A 15,119-nucleotide genomic window follows, 5' to 3' on the forward strand; every position below is an offset into this window, starting at 1 on the left:
AAAAAGATCTGTAAAAGCTAGTACAGTGGTTTGCCCTATAACCCAGGTAGATGAACACTGTAAGACCAGCCTGAACAACCTAGTAAGACCCTCTCAAAATGCAGATTAAGGGGCCAGGGAGATGGCTCAGTGGAATAAGCGCTTCCCTAGCAAGCGCAAGGGTCTGAGTTCAATCCCTGGTTCCGCAAAAAAAAAAAAAAAAAAAAAAAAAAAAATGCAGGTTAAGTGGGGGACTGGTCCTTTCATCAACCACAGTATAGAGAAGAATGCCAACAGCTACAGGACCTTTTTGGAACACATTTAATAAATAAAATTAATAAACAATCAACATAAGTCTTTCAAATATTAGAGGACCGATATTACTCCTCTGCAACCCTCCCAAATATTCACTAAGCAATTTTATAAAGGTCCAAGGTGTTAAAGAAACCAAACTTCTTATTGGTTATCCTCTATACCTAAAACCTCAGGCAATATACACACTAACCATGAAAAATAGTATATGATCAAGTAGCAAAATAAGCAAAACAAAAGGCTACATATAGATAGATAAATAGATAGTAACACAAACGGAAATGTCTTCTCATATGCAACATATATAAGAAAATAAACTTTAGGACTTAGTTCTAGCTATCATCACTCTAAGAAGCCAAATAAGCCTAGAATTAAAAAAAAAAAAAGGCACTTTACTTCTAATAGCATCATTTTTTATCTATTCATGCAGCACAGTTTCACCACTTTTCGTGACCTTCTCAAAAAATACTTAACTCAAAACATAAAACTAGAAAAGAATATAACAGCAAGTGTTAACGGTAAGCCAGCTCTTTTTCTTCTTTTTACAGTAAGCCGTTCCTAATCACAAGGTGATCACTATGGGCTGTGACTTAAATGAAGGCCCATAAGAAGCATAAAAATAGAACTCAGCCTACAGATAACTGCACTTCCTTGCTGTACCAATAAACTATGAAATTACTATTTTAAAAAATAATCCACACAAAAATTAAAAAGTATGTGTGATATGAACATTATGCTTTTTATTTCAAAAGTTATTTGAAAAGGGAAATATAAGAAATCATTTTTCACATCCATTAAAGATCCTTAAAGAACAACAAAAAATATTCCACCTCAACTTAGCCACATCCTTAAAATGAAATTAATAGCTGAAAACTAGGTCACATGATGATGTAATCTAAAGTACAACAACAGGATATTCAAGATCATTGTTAAGCACATGAAAATCAAATAATTAGAGATGGATTTGAGGCTCTAACTAATAACTACCTCCTAAATAATTATCAAACAAGTAAAATAATATTCAATAAATATTCAAAATACAATGGGCAAAGTCTGGGAATTTAAGCTTAGTGGTACTACATGAGCTATTATACCCCTAGCATAAGCATAGCTTCAGATTCAATCGCTAGCATATCTCTCTCACACTCTCTCTCTCTCTCTCTCTCTCTCTCTCTCTCTCTCTCTCTTTTTCTCTCTCTCTCTCTCTCTTGTTCTCTCTCTCTCACTGGTATTCCTTGTTTTATATAATTGATGCATGCCTAAAATGTACATATCTATAGAATAACCATTCAGATAACTCAGAAAAACTGCCTATATGTTTCTATCAAAGTAACTACAATTCTGGGGCCAGGCAGATAGCTTAGCAATCTAACTGCCTGCCTGGCAAGCACAAGGATCTGGTTTCAATCCCCATTACTGGTCAATAATTTCTGACATTGCCAGTTAAACAGAAGACCCAATGCTATTATGGGCTACTGGACTCTTTTAGAATATTTTGCTGAGTTTACACACCTATACTATTCAATAACGGAACTTAGAAAAAATGGGGCCTACTGATGAATGTCCATTTTGTATCTGTGTATTCAAAGAGGTTGGGATAGATATATAGTTGCATTCTCTTAATGAATAGAATGATTTGTTCTAATGGTGTTTGTAAATAGGATCACAAGTCCGCATCTTGTACAGCAATTAACCACAAAGAAGAATATATGCGGTGTATTATTTGTTGAAACTGTACTTCCGATTTGATTTGAAACTGTCTCACTGCTATCTGTTTATCAATAAAACTTTGAAAAAAAAAATCCCCATTACTGCATGCTGTACTGGCTCCAGAACCCCAGGTGCACTGAGTCAGCCACCAAAACCAGACGTGGTAGTGCATGCCTATAATCCCAGCACTGGGGAGGCTGAGACAGGAGGATCACTATGAGTCTAAGCTGCATAGCAAGACCCTGTACCAAATAAATACATAAATATTTTTTAAAAATAAAAAGTAACTACAATTCCTAGCCAACTTCTTCCAATTCAATAGCCTTCCACACTTTGAGCAATGCTGGACTACTCTTTGTGGAAAAAAAACAATAGTCCACGGACCCAAAAGTCACCTTCTAATTTATTAGGCAGCAATACATGGTGACAGAAAGCCCCCACACTAAAAGGTGGTCCTTTGGGATTCTGATCAAAACACATACTGAGCATGCATCCTGGCTACTCAGTTTTATCTTGTTTTGTTTGCTTTGCTGTACTAGGGGTTGAATCCAGGGCATTCACACTAAGCTTCATCCTCAGCCCCTTTTTTTAAGTTTTTATTTTGGGACAAGGTCTAAGTCACCAACCGACCCAGGCTAGGCTCAAACTCATGCTTCTCCTGCATCAACCTCCTAAAGTGCTCATACTAGAGGTATGCAACACACCCTACTTTGGAACCAATTTTTTTTTTTTTTTTTTTTTTTAGGGAAGGGTCTACAGGGTGTTCAGGGTCTCACTACTAGATCGGACTCATAGTGATCCACCTGTTTACAGCCTCCCAAATGCTGGAATTACAGGTGCACACCACCACACCCAGTCTCAATCCAACTCTCAGCATACCCCCGGGGTGGGGCCAGCATGGTAGGCCTGAGGGATGGAACCCCTGACCCTTGCACCTGCTTGCAGGTGCTTTAATCAGCTGAGCTATTTGCCTTGCCCTTGGAACCCAATTTTAAACTTTTTAAATTATTTTGTAATGTGAATGGCCACCACTCATTTTATTCAGTGAAGTCTGAATCTATTATTCTGGGTCCTTTACGACACCTTTATGCTGAAAGGCAGTAGAATGGAGCTTTAAAAGTTTTTAGAGGGGCCGGGGAGATGGCTCAGTAGAATAAGTGCTTGCCTGGCAAGCACAAGGGTCTGTGTTCAATCCCCGGTTCCGCAAAAAAAAAAGTTTTTAGGGCCAGCCTGATAGCTCAGTGGATTAAAGCATCTGCTTAGGGGCTGCAGGCGCAGGGCCAGGGTTCAATTCCGGGCATGCGGTGCTGGCCCCGCCCCCAGGGTGAACTGAGACATAACTGAGATTGGGCTTAGTGGCACACGCCTGTAATCCTAGAGTTTGGGAGGCTGAAAAACAGGAGGATCACGATGAGTACGATCTGTGTAGTGAGACCCTGTAGATTCTGTACTAAATACAGACAGACGGAGGGAGGGAGCGAGCGAGGGAGGGAGTGAGGGAGGGAGGGAGCGAGAGAGGGAGGGAGGGAAGGAGGAAGGAAGAGACGGAAGAAGGGAGGGAGGGAGGGAGGGAGGGAAAGTTTTTGAACGCTGGCTCGAATCCTAATTAATTTACTGGCTGTATAATTATGAACAAACTCTTCATAGTATCTGTGTCAAAATACAGATAACAGTCTCTCCCACAGTGATATTGGACAGATTTTTAAAAACATGTTAAAACTTTAAGCCCAGTGTCTGACAGTAAGTAATCAGGGAGTGCAGCTATCATTTATAGTGATTTTTAAAATGAGCACTAGAGGGTTACGGAGATAACACAGGGGTCTAAGCACCTGCCTAGACAAGCTCAAGACCCAGGTTCCATCCCCAGTACCACATGCTTGGCCAGCCCTGCCCCTAGCAGGACAACCAGGCCAACAAGACCAGTCATGATGCCATATGTCTGTAATCCCAGTACTGGGGAGACTGAAAAAGGAGAATCACTATGAGTCTGAGCTGTGTAGTGAGACTTTGTACCAAACACATTAGAAAAAGAAAAAATGAACACTAGAGTCTCCTAACTTCCTAACTTCGATGCAGGCCAGAGGATGATATAATATGATAAATTATTATTTGGAAATCCACTTGATTTCCAGAATTATCAAGTAGAGTTTTGGACAGCCATGGTCCTATATAGTCCAGGCACTCTGGGAGGCTGAGACAGAAGGACTGCAGTTGGAGCCCAACCTAGGCAATGTAGTGACTTAGTAACACTCTAACTCAAAATAAAAAAAATAAAAAAAGGGCTGGGGATGTAGCTTGATACAAAGGCCCTAGATTCAATTTCCAGTGCTGAGATTTAAAAAAAAAAGTTTCATCCAGCTCCTGTAAGGGCCACAAACAGAAGATGGGCACAAAGAAAAGTTAAGATTCTAAATGCATGTTATTACATAGCAATACTAACTGATCTATGTTAAAGTCTTGGGGGTTTTTTCCCCAACTGTCTTAAGGGATGGAAATAAAAGGTCTTTTTTCTTTAAGCACAATCCTACAAATGTTATGATGCTTCCTATTTACTCAGATTGATCTACCAAACAAAGTTGACAAGACCCACAAGATATTCAGTCCTATAATGGGAAAACAGAAAAGGAGGGTTAAAAAGTAGGAATGGGTGTCCAAATTTTAGTCTATCAAATGATATGAATTCCTATTAAATTATTTAATCTCTCTATATGTAAGTACTTTCATCCATAACAGTTAACATACACACGAACATCATTAACATCACTTCTCCTAAAGCAAGAGTTCCTTTGATTCTATCTTCTTGATACAAGAGTTAGCAAAAAATAAAAACAAAATTTTTAATACTTTTGCAAGTTATGAAAAGCTTCATCAAGGGCTGGCGAGACACCTCAGCAGACTAAGTGCATGCTTAGGTAAGATCAGGGATCAGACTTCGAATCCCACACTACATGCCACATTGGTCCTGTCCCCAGCCACCGAGACTGGGTGTGGTGGCACACACCCATAAAACCATTGCGGGGAGGCTGAAAACAGGAGGAGCAGTAGGAGTCCAAGCTGCCTAGAGAGACCCTGTAACAACCAAATACATCTAAAAATGAAGAAAGAAAACCTTGGACTGGTGAGATGGCTCAGTGGTCTAAAGCACCTACTTGGAACAAGCTTAGCAAAACACATGGACCACGGTTCAATCCCCCAGCACCACATGCCAGCCAGCACCGCCCCCTGGTGGGCTGAGCTGGCCACACACATAAATAAAATAAATAAATTTTCTAAAAAGCTTCATCAGATTTTATATGAACAACTTCACCTTTCTCAAGAAGTCTCCTTGGAGGGCGGGGGAGATGACTCCATAGAATAAGCACTTGCATGACAAGTGCAAGGGACTGAGTTCAATCCCCAGTTCTGCCAAAAAAAAAAAAAAAAAAAGTCTCCTTGGTGTACTTTGTAAAAGGTCATGGATATGAGTACACAGGAAAACTTGTTTGTTCAATTTAATACTTGACAGAAAAGTAAGAAAGTAATGGCTAAGAATGGGCTCAGTAGTAGCGCACTTATCTATCATGCATGATGTCCTGGATTCAATTCACAGCAACACATATACACATACAAAGTTTTATTTTCACCCTCATTTGTATCTTCCTGAGCTTACTCCATCATTTCTTTTTTACAGATTGCACTCATTATCCTACAATTCCTCAGAGAAAAAAAGGGGTGGGAGATAGCCAAATATAACTTTTAAGCCAGGTGTGGTAGTGCACACATATAATTTCACCTACTAGAGAGCCTGAGGCAGGAGGACTGCAAGTTTTTATTTCAAAATATAAAATAAAAAAGGATGGAAGAGTGCTTACCTAGCACACCCAAGGCCCCAGATTCAATGCCCAGGAACACACACACACATACACACACACACACCATAATACTTTTCCCTCTTTGGTCCTCCTCTGTCAAAACAAAGTGAATTCATGGATGAAGCAGCCAAAGTAGGGCAGCCTGCAAATCTCGGGGTAAGTAACCACAAGCTCAGCCTGGCAGGGTTCTTTCCATGGCATATCAGAGGCTGATCAACAATCGCACCTACAACTTGCCCAGGCTCCTTCATGAACAACCAAATACTCACATAAACCTTATTAAAATGACTCTGCCTCACATTTTCCTGTTTTACAATTTGCAAGAAACCTTAAATATGACAGTGCTTTGTTATTTTAAGAGAAGGATATAGAATAGTAATGCAAAATATTAAAAAGAAAACATTAAGAGGAAATGAGCAACCCTCAGAACATTGAATTAGAAGAAACATTAGTAAATTGCTGAGTGATGGAACTGCTTAATGAAAGTAAAGGGCGGGGAGATAGCTCAGTAGAATAAGTGCTTCCCTGGCAAGTGCAAGGGCCTGAGTTCAATCCCTGCCCCCCCCCCCAAAAAAAGTAAAGCACCTGTATTTAGAAAAACATTTTATGTATTATTTCATATCCGTTAAAACCCCACAAGCTAAAAAGCCAGCAAGTTTACATGATCTATAAATAGGATTCACAAGAATACAAATTTAAGAGCCTAATAAGTAAGAGCCTTATAAATAGGCCCAGGGTTTTAAAGGTAATGTGCACGTTATCGACCACCCAGGATGTTAAACTTCTGATATCAAAATACCTTCTACCTTTTGCAGAATGAACGGAAGATGAGTAACAAATAACAAATATAATGAGTCAACTGGATCTTATGATGTAGAGTAATACATGCTATGAAAAAAAGTCAAACAGATTAAGAGGGGAGAACAACTGTAATTTTCAATAGGATCATCAAGATAGTCCTCACTGAGAAAGTGACATTTGAATGAAGACCTGAAAAAAGGTAGTAGGCCATGCAAAGGGTATTAAAGGCAGGAAAAACCACCAGTGCAACAGCCCCAGGGGTCAAAGAGCGGCAAGGGTTGAAGCAAGGTTGCTAGAGCACAAAGAAAGGAGAGAGCTCCAGAAGCCCCAGAACCAGTGGAGCGCTGTCAGATTCAGAGCCTGCTCCATCACAGCAAAGCCTGTCCAGCCTACGTAAAACTGTACTCACCAAAAAAGTCTGAACTAGTGAAGAGGCCTAAAAGAACTTATTTTGTCAAGACTTACTCTAGATGCTGCTAGGTGGGAAAGTTTATAAAGAAAAAATAGAAAGTAAAACAACTACTGTCCCACTCATCCAGGTGAGCTGACAACCAAGCACATGTCAGCAGTGAACACTCAGATCCTCCATATATTAGAAGGTGGGGCCAAAAGGACTTCCTGATGAATTCAGTGTGACACACAAGCACTGGCACAGCATGCTCTTTCTTTTGTACTAGGCAACTCACTCACCAACCTTCCAGGAGCTGACCTCAAGTACTTGGCCTGACAAGTGCCCAGCCCTCTTGTACTTCCTCACTATATCCTAACAATGACAGAGTTCATCACCCAGCCCAAAAGACATCCAAAAGCCTAATTATCTAGATTTCATGAAATGTACTTCAACTTTTATTTTTCTTTCATTAGTCTCATATCTGCCAAAAGTCTAATGACAGAAACAAATCACAATGAACCTGTTTCAAAGAGGCCAGGCATCATTTCAAAAAATATCTTTTGGTTCATCTAACTCTAGTTAATTTAAAAGTTATGAACTAAATCAAGATTAAGCTAATGGAAAATAGTTCTTAATTACTCATGAAATATCAAAAGATTACCTTTCCAAATATAATTTCACAACTGACATTTGAATTCAGTCTGAGTTCTTCAGAACCAGAGAATCTAAAATATAAAAGTTAAACTCCCAGAGCAAAGGCTTATCAATTATTTACTCAAAACATAAAATATCTGAAAGAAAAATAAACTGACTGTTCAGTGAAATTCTTATTTTAGAGGAAAGAAAACACCAAAAATTCTAAATTCTTGGGCTGGGGAGATAACTCAGTGGAATAAGCACTTCCCTGGCAAGTGCAAAGGCCTGAGTTCAATCCCTGGTTCTGTAAAAAAAAAAATCTAAGTTCTCACTTCAAATCAGGATGTGGTGGCACATGCCACCACAGCTACCGGGGAGCCAAAATAGGACTGCAAGCCCAGGTGACACCCTGTCCAAAATGAAAAATAAAGCAGAAACTGAAAATCGGTGATAGAGTGCTTGCCTAGCACACACAAGCTCCTGTGTTAAATCCCAATTATGATGGGGGAAACAGGAGACTGAGTATCACTTGATAAAAAGTTATGAACGTCTCTATACGTATTATAAAGACAAGCTGTATTATGAATATGATTAAAAGGTTACTATCTTTATATGAAAAGATAACTAATTTTTATTGGTATGTTGAAATATAGTTATAAAACCAAGCATACAGAACAAGATTACTTTTTCAGATATCAAAAAACTGCTGAGGGGCTGAGGAGATGGCTCAGTGCAATAAGTGCTTCCCTGGCAAGTGCAAGGGCCTGAGTTCAATCCCTGGTTCCACAAAAAAAACTACTGAGCACAGAGGCACAAGCCAGTAATAGCTTATCAGGAAGCAGAGGAAGAAGGACCGCAAATTCAAGCTTTGCTTGCACAGTATAGTGACACTGTTTCAAAAGAATAAATAAAAAGGGCTGAGTGCCCTGGTCTTGATTAAACAGTGACATAACATTGTATTAGTAAAATTAATCTTAAAACCCATTGCCAATAGGATGAAGTGCAATGAAAACAAACTGCTTTCAAAAGGCCAGATCAATTTAGTAGTGTCAAGAGTCATAAAAATGATGCTATTCTTTAAAACACTAAAAGTAGCTGTAGTTCTAAATGCTTACATTAAAAAACAAAATGATCTCCTCTAGCTGCCACCTTGGGTCCCCGCGTATGTGCGCCTAATCTCAGCTGGTCCGCCCGAGACCCCCTGAGCGCCAGCCCTAGTCCCCCATGCTGCCCCATATCCACTCCGACAAGATGAAAGAAACTATCATGAACCAGGAAAAACTCACCAAACTGCAGGAACAAGTGCGCATTGGTGGGAAAGGAACTGCTCGCAGAAAGAAGAAGGTGGTTCATAGAACGGCCACAGCAGATGATAAAAAACTTCAGTTCTCATTAAAGAAGTTAGGGGTAAACAATATCTCTGGTATTGAAGAGGTGAATGTGTTTACAAACCAGGGAACAGTTATCCACTTCAACAACCCAAAAGTTCAGGCATCTCTGGCAGCAAACACTTTCACCATTACAGGCCATGCTGAGACGAAACAACTAACAGAAATGCTACCCAGCATCTTGAACCAGCTTGGTGCAGACAGTGTGACTAGTTTAAGGACACTGGCTAAAGCTCTGCCCAAACAATCTGTGGATGGAAAAGCACCGCTTGCTACTGGAGAGAAGGATGATGATGAGGCTCCAGATCTTGTGGAGAATTTTGATGAGGCTTTTAAGAACGAGGCAAACTGAACTAAGTCAGCTTCTGAAAAATATCAAACTTGGAAGAAATTACTGGGAGCTCCTATTTTATATTATGACTGCTTTTTAAAATTGTTTTTGGTTATGGATCTGATAAAAATCTAGATCTCTAATATTTTTTAAGCCCAAGCCCCTTGGACACTGCAGCACTTTTCAGTTTTTGCTTACATACAATTCATTCTTTGCAGCCAATTAAGCTGGAGAAGCCTGGGAATAAAGTTTGAAACAGATTAATAAAATGCTTTGCTTAGTTAAAAAAAAAAAATGATCTCAAGTTAACAACCTATCTTCACAACTTAAACTAGAATGTGAAGAAAAAAACTAACTAACCCAAAGTTCTCAGAGGGAAAGCAATAATAAAGATAACAGGGGGAAATGAAATAGAAAAATGATAGAGAAAAATCAATGAAACTAGTTGGTTCCAAAAAAGATCAACAAAATTGTTATCAATAAAATTATGGGGAAAAAAATAAATTTGCATTTCTTGAATAAAAAAAAACAAAATTGGCAAACTTTTAGCCAAATATATTAAGAAAGAAAGAATACTCAATTTACTAAAATTGGAAATAGAAGTGGGGACATTACCACCAATTCTACAAAAAAAAGAGTATAATACAGTATTCTATTATATATTACATTGTGAGATACTATATTATATGATATACTCAATGATATGCCAATAAACTGGATAAGGCAAATGAAAAGGACAAATTCTTAGAAACACAGAACTATAAAGAAACAGAAAATTTGGAGTAAGAATACAGAATTATTAAAAATATTTGAAGGGCCAGGGAAATAGCTCAGTGGAATAAGTGCTTCCCTGGCAAGCGCAAGGGCCTGAGTTCAATCCCCGGGCCAGAAAAAAAAAAAAAAAAAAAAAAAAAAAATTGAATTGGGGCTAGGCAGATGGCTCAGCAGAATAAGTGCTTCCCTGGCAAGCACAAGGGCCCAAGTTCACTCCCCAGTTCCATCAAAAAAAAAAAAAAAATTTGAAGAAAGAGAAGGCCTGGACTTAATGACTAGCTTGTATATGCTACCAAGCAATCCTAAAATTCCTCTGAAAAAAAGGATACTCTCTAAATCGTTCTGTGAAGCCAGATTTATCCTAATAACAAAATCACACAGGGGCCAGGGAGATAGCTCAGTTGAATACGCATTTGCCTGGCAAGCGCAAGGGCCTGAATTTAATCCCTGGCTCCAAAAAAAAATCCACACAACATTCTAAAAAACCAGAGACCAGGGTTCTTTATGAATACTAATTTAAAAAGAAAAAAAAAAAAACTAGCTAACAATTCAACAACAAAATAAAAGGATTAGATACTCTGATCATGCAAGATTTATTCCTGGAATGGAAGGATGGTTCAATAAAGGACATGCACGCACACACACATGCACACCAATGTAACATATCACATTCAAAGAATAAAGGTGGGAAAATACATGATCATATCAACTGATACAGAAAAGGCACTTGAAAAAATTCATATTCATTCATGAGTTAAAAAAATAAAAAATACACTTAACAGAAACAGAAGGAAACTGACTTATATAATAAAAGTCATATATCAAAAGCTCACAGTAAATGGAGCACACACCTGTTTAATACCAGCTGGTCAGAAGACTAAGGTAGAAGAACTGCCAAATTTGGTTGAGGGCTATTGTGTCTTTTGGGGGGCTGTGGGGGTGGGGTTGAGGCTTATTTTTTTTGTTTTTGTGCCAAAGACTGAGCCCAGGTCTCCTAGCTTGCTAGGTAAGTGTTCTACCACTGAGCTATATCACCAGCCCCAGAAGTACCAAATTTGAAGCCAGCCTTGGCAACTTGGTAAGACCCTATCTCAAAATTAAAAAATTTAAAGGGGAAGGTGGTAGCTCAGTATTGTAACATATAAAGCATCAGGCCCTGGATTCCATCCCCAGTGTGCCAATGAATTAATAACCCACAAGAAATCCAGATGTGGTTGTACATTCCAGCTCCAAGGGATCCCAGCTACAATCCCACCTACCCAGAGGCTGAGGACGGAGAGCCAACTCAAGTTGGAGGTCAGTCTGAACAATTTAGCCACACTCTTGTCTCAAAAGAAAAATAAATGAATTAGTAAATTTAAAAAGCAATAGTAGGGGGCCTGGCCCTAGCTCAGTTCTTTAAGTGGCTGCTTCCACAAAGCTGTCAGCCTCAGGTTGCTGTAGTTCGATCCCCACATCCCTCCAGCCAGCCCAAAGTGCCCTGAAGGCATTCGCGGAGTAAAAAGCAACAGTAAACATATTCTATGATAAACAAGTAAAAGTGTTTCCTCAAAGAGCAGAAAGTAAGTCAAGGATGTCACTTGTATCACTTCAATTCAACACAGTGCTGCAAGGTCCAGTCAGAGGCTAAAGATACACATAAGTTATGGTTCGGATGGTAAGTGTCCCTCATTTCATGCTGATCATTTAAAATTCTGATTTTTGAGCCAGTGTCTTAGCCAGGCGTGGTGGCCCACACTGGTAATCTCTGCACTCAGGAGGCTGAGGCATGAGGATCACTGTGTGTTCAAGGCCAGCCTAAGCTACATAAGAGTTAAGGGCAACATGCAATACAGAACAAGACCCTGTCTCAAAAAAATAATAAAACAAAATAAAAAATTAAGAATCTACGTTTGGCTTAGAAAAACCATGCTCTGCCTTTCAACTGCAAAGGCCACCTCCCAATTCATTAAAATGGCAAACAGGGAAAGAGAGATGTGCAATGTATGTTCTATAGGCCTTCTATAAAACACAGAAATGTTCCTTTGGCCACATACATGGGACTCTGCAAAAAGGATGACATTGGACATCAAGAGAATAAGTAGTATTCAAAAAGGAATATCCCACAAATGATACCATTGCAAAACTGCAAGAGTCTTATAGTACTACTCAGCATGCTGCTGGCATTGTAATAAATGTAGGTCAAGATCCTTGGCAAAAGAATGTGCACCCTGAACATATTAAGCAGTTCATGAACCAAGAGTTTCCTGAAATACATAAAGGAAAATAATCCAAAATAAAGTAAGCCAAAGAGAAAGGTACCTGGGTTCATCTGAGAAGCACAACATAAGAACCATGAACTCAAGGCATTATTGGTGTAAAAACATAAAGGCTAGGTTTCAGCACTTGACTAGCATGTCTATTAAAAAAACTGAAAAAAAAATTTTTTAAAACTCTGATTGTGGGCTGGTGACATGGCTCAGTGGTCTAAAGCACCTACTTAGAACAAGCTAAGCTAAGCAAAGCACAGGGACCGCGGTTCAATCCCCAGCACCACAGGCCAGCCAGCCCCGCCCCCTAGTGGGCTGAGCTGGCCACACACACACAAAATAAATAAAACTCTGATTGTAAAAATAACTCTCAATTGAATAGATGTGTGTGGTCCTCTCAAAGAAATAGTCAAGAGTAATTCCACTTAAGCGAAAAAGCATCATGTTCTTACTCTTGCTGAGTATATCTCCAAAGGAAACAAAATCAGTATGTAAAAAAGATATACTCCCATGTTTATTGTATCATTTGCAACAGTCAAGATATGGAGTCAACCAAGGTATGTACCAACAGATGAATGGATAAAGAAAGCATGGCCTGTGTACACAGTGAAATATTATTTAGCCAGGAAAAAAACGAAATTTAACCTGGCAAGGTGTGGTACCTGCCTGTAACCCCAGTTACTCAGGAAGCTAAGGCAGGAAGGTTGCAAATTCAAGGCCAGTGTGGGCAATTTAGCAAGGCTCTGCTCAAAAATATAAAAAGGTTGGAGACAGAGCTCAATGAGAGAAACCAGGTGAGTTTACTTCCCAGTACTATAAAAGAAAGAGAAAAAAAAAATGAAATCCTGTCATTTGAGTCAAGGTGACTGGAAATGGAAGGCATTATGTTAGGTGAACTAGGCCAGGAACAAGATAAATACTACATATTCTCACTTGTGTGGAAGCTAAGAAGGTTGAGCCTATATAGAGATGAACAGAAGTTGCTAGAATGAGAAGAGTAGGGAAGGAGGAGGAAAGACAGAGGTTAGACAATAGACAGCAAGGTACCATTAGAAATACACCCTGGAATCCTATAACCTAGGGTGCCTACATAGCTTCTGTCTTAAGTCACTTTCTCATCACTGACACACAATACACACCTTAAAGCAGGTGGCTCGTGGTGGTTTCAGTCCATTGTCAGCTGGCTCCAGGGCAGAACAGCATGGCACAAAAGCATGCAGTGGACAGCTGCTCATTCAGCCAACCAGAAAAACAGAGAAAGATAAACCCTTCCAGGTTATGCCACCCACCTCCTCCAAAGAGCCTTCACCTATCAACAGCATAGGTAACTATAAGCTTGTTACAGAACTAATCCACTGACAAATCACTCTTGAGTTTTGTTTTGTTTTGCTTTAGTTGGGTTTTGTTTTTGTTTTTGTTTTTTTTTTTTTAATGTATTTAGTACAGGATCTATATGGTCTCACTACACAGATCAGACTCATACTGATCCTATTTTCAGTCTTCCAAGCACTGGGATTACAGGTGTGCGCCACCATGCCCAGTCTCAATCACTATCTCAGTGCACCCCAGGGGCAGGGCTGGCAGGGCAGGCTGGAGATTGAACCCCTGGCCCCTGTGTCTGCCAAAGCAGGCATTTTAATCTGCTGAGCTATATGGACAGCCCAAAATATGTTTTGAGTATTCCCAACTTTTTTTTCAAATGTATTTAATACAGGCTCTACAGGGTCTCACTATACAGATTGGACTAGTAGTGATCCTCCTGTTTTCAGCCTCCCAAATACTGGGATTACAGGCACATGCGCCACTACACTCAGTCTCAGTCTCTATCTCAGCACCTCCAGGGGCAGGGCTGGGGTCGACATGGCAAGCCCAGGATCAACTGACAAATTACATCACCACGACCCAGTCACCTCTCCAAAGTTCCCCCTATGAGCACAAGAGGGTCTAGGGAGACATCTAGGTATAAACCATAACAGTTTCCAATGATGAATAATACATACTTTAAAATAACTAGAAGAAAAAAATAATAATAACTAGAAGAAAGGGGCCCAGAGGTTCCAAACACACACCAAAAAAGACAAATGAGACAGAAATGCCGATTAGCTCAATTTGATTGCTAAATTTTGTACACAGTAATCACACTCTATTCCATAAATATGTGTCAATTAAAAACTCAGAAAAAGAACTGAGTAGTTCTTTTTACTCCATGAGATAGCATACATTGTTCTCAGATTATGAAATTTGATTTCTGAGTGCACTTAATATAATGAGGGATATAAGCTCTTCTGAGCTATAAGAAGTCTTTATAAAACTAATCTTGGAGATAATAACAAATTAAGACCATAGCAACTGTGTTTGAATTTGACAGGAATTTTTAAACACAACAGCTTTATACAAAATAAAAGTAAGCTGGGCATGGTGGTACACATCTGTGATGTCCGGCACTCAGGAGGGTAACCATAAGTTTGAGGCCAGTTTGGGTTACAGAGGCTCGAGGCCAGCCTAAACTATATAGCAAGACACTGTCTCAAAACATCAACGTAGGGGCTGGAGAGATGGCTCAGTGGTCTAAAGCACCTACTTGGAACAAGCTTGGCAAGGGATCAGGGACCGCGGTTCAATCCCCCAGCACCACATGCCAGCCAGCCCCGCCCCCTGGTGGGCTGAGCTGGCCACACACACCTCTCTCTCTCTCTC

General features: G+C 39.7%; 1 protein-coding gene and 1 pseudogene across 3 annotated transcripts in view; one reads left to right on the forward strand and one right to left on the reverse strand.

Moving 5' to 3' along the window:
• The window catches only part of Acap2 (ArfGAP with coiled-coil, ankyrin repeat and PH domains 2), a 137,051-nt gene that overhangs the window by 93,402 nt on the left and 28,530 nt on the right, over positions 1 to 15,119 (reverse strand). The gene's annotated exons all lie outside the window — the stretch shown is intronic.
• LOC105743931 lies at positions 8,932 to 9,420 on the forward strand (annotated as a pseudogene).

Source organism: Octodon degus, unplaced genomic scaffold, assembly GCF_000260255.1.
Source record: "Octodon degus isolate 3935 unplaced genomic scaffold, OctDeg1.0 scaffold00189, whole genome shotgun sequence".
Taxonomy (NCBI): Eukaryota; Metazoa; Chordata; class Mammalia; order Rodentia; family Octodontidae; genus Octodon; species Octodon degus.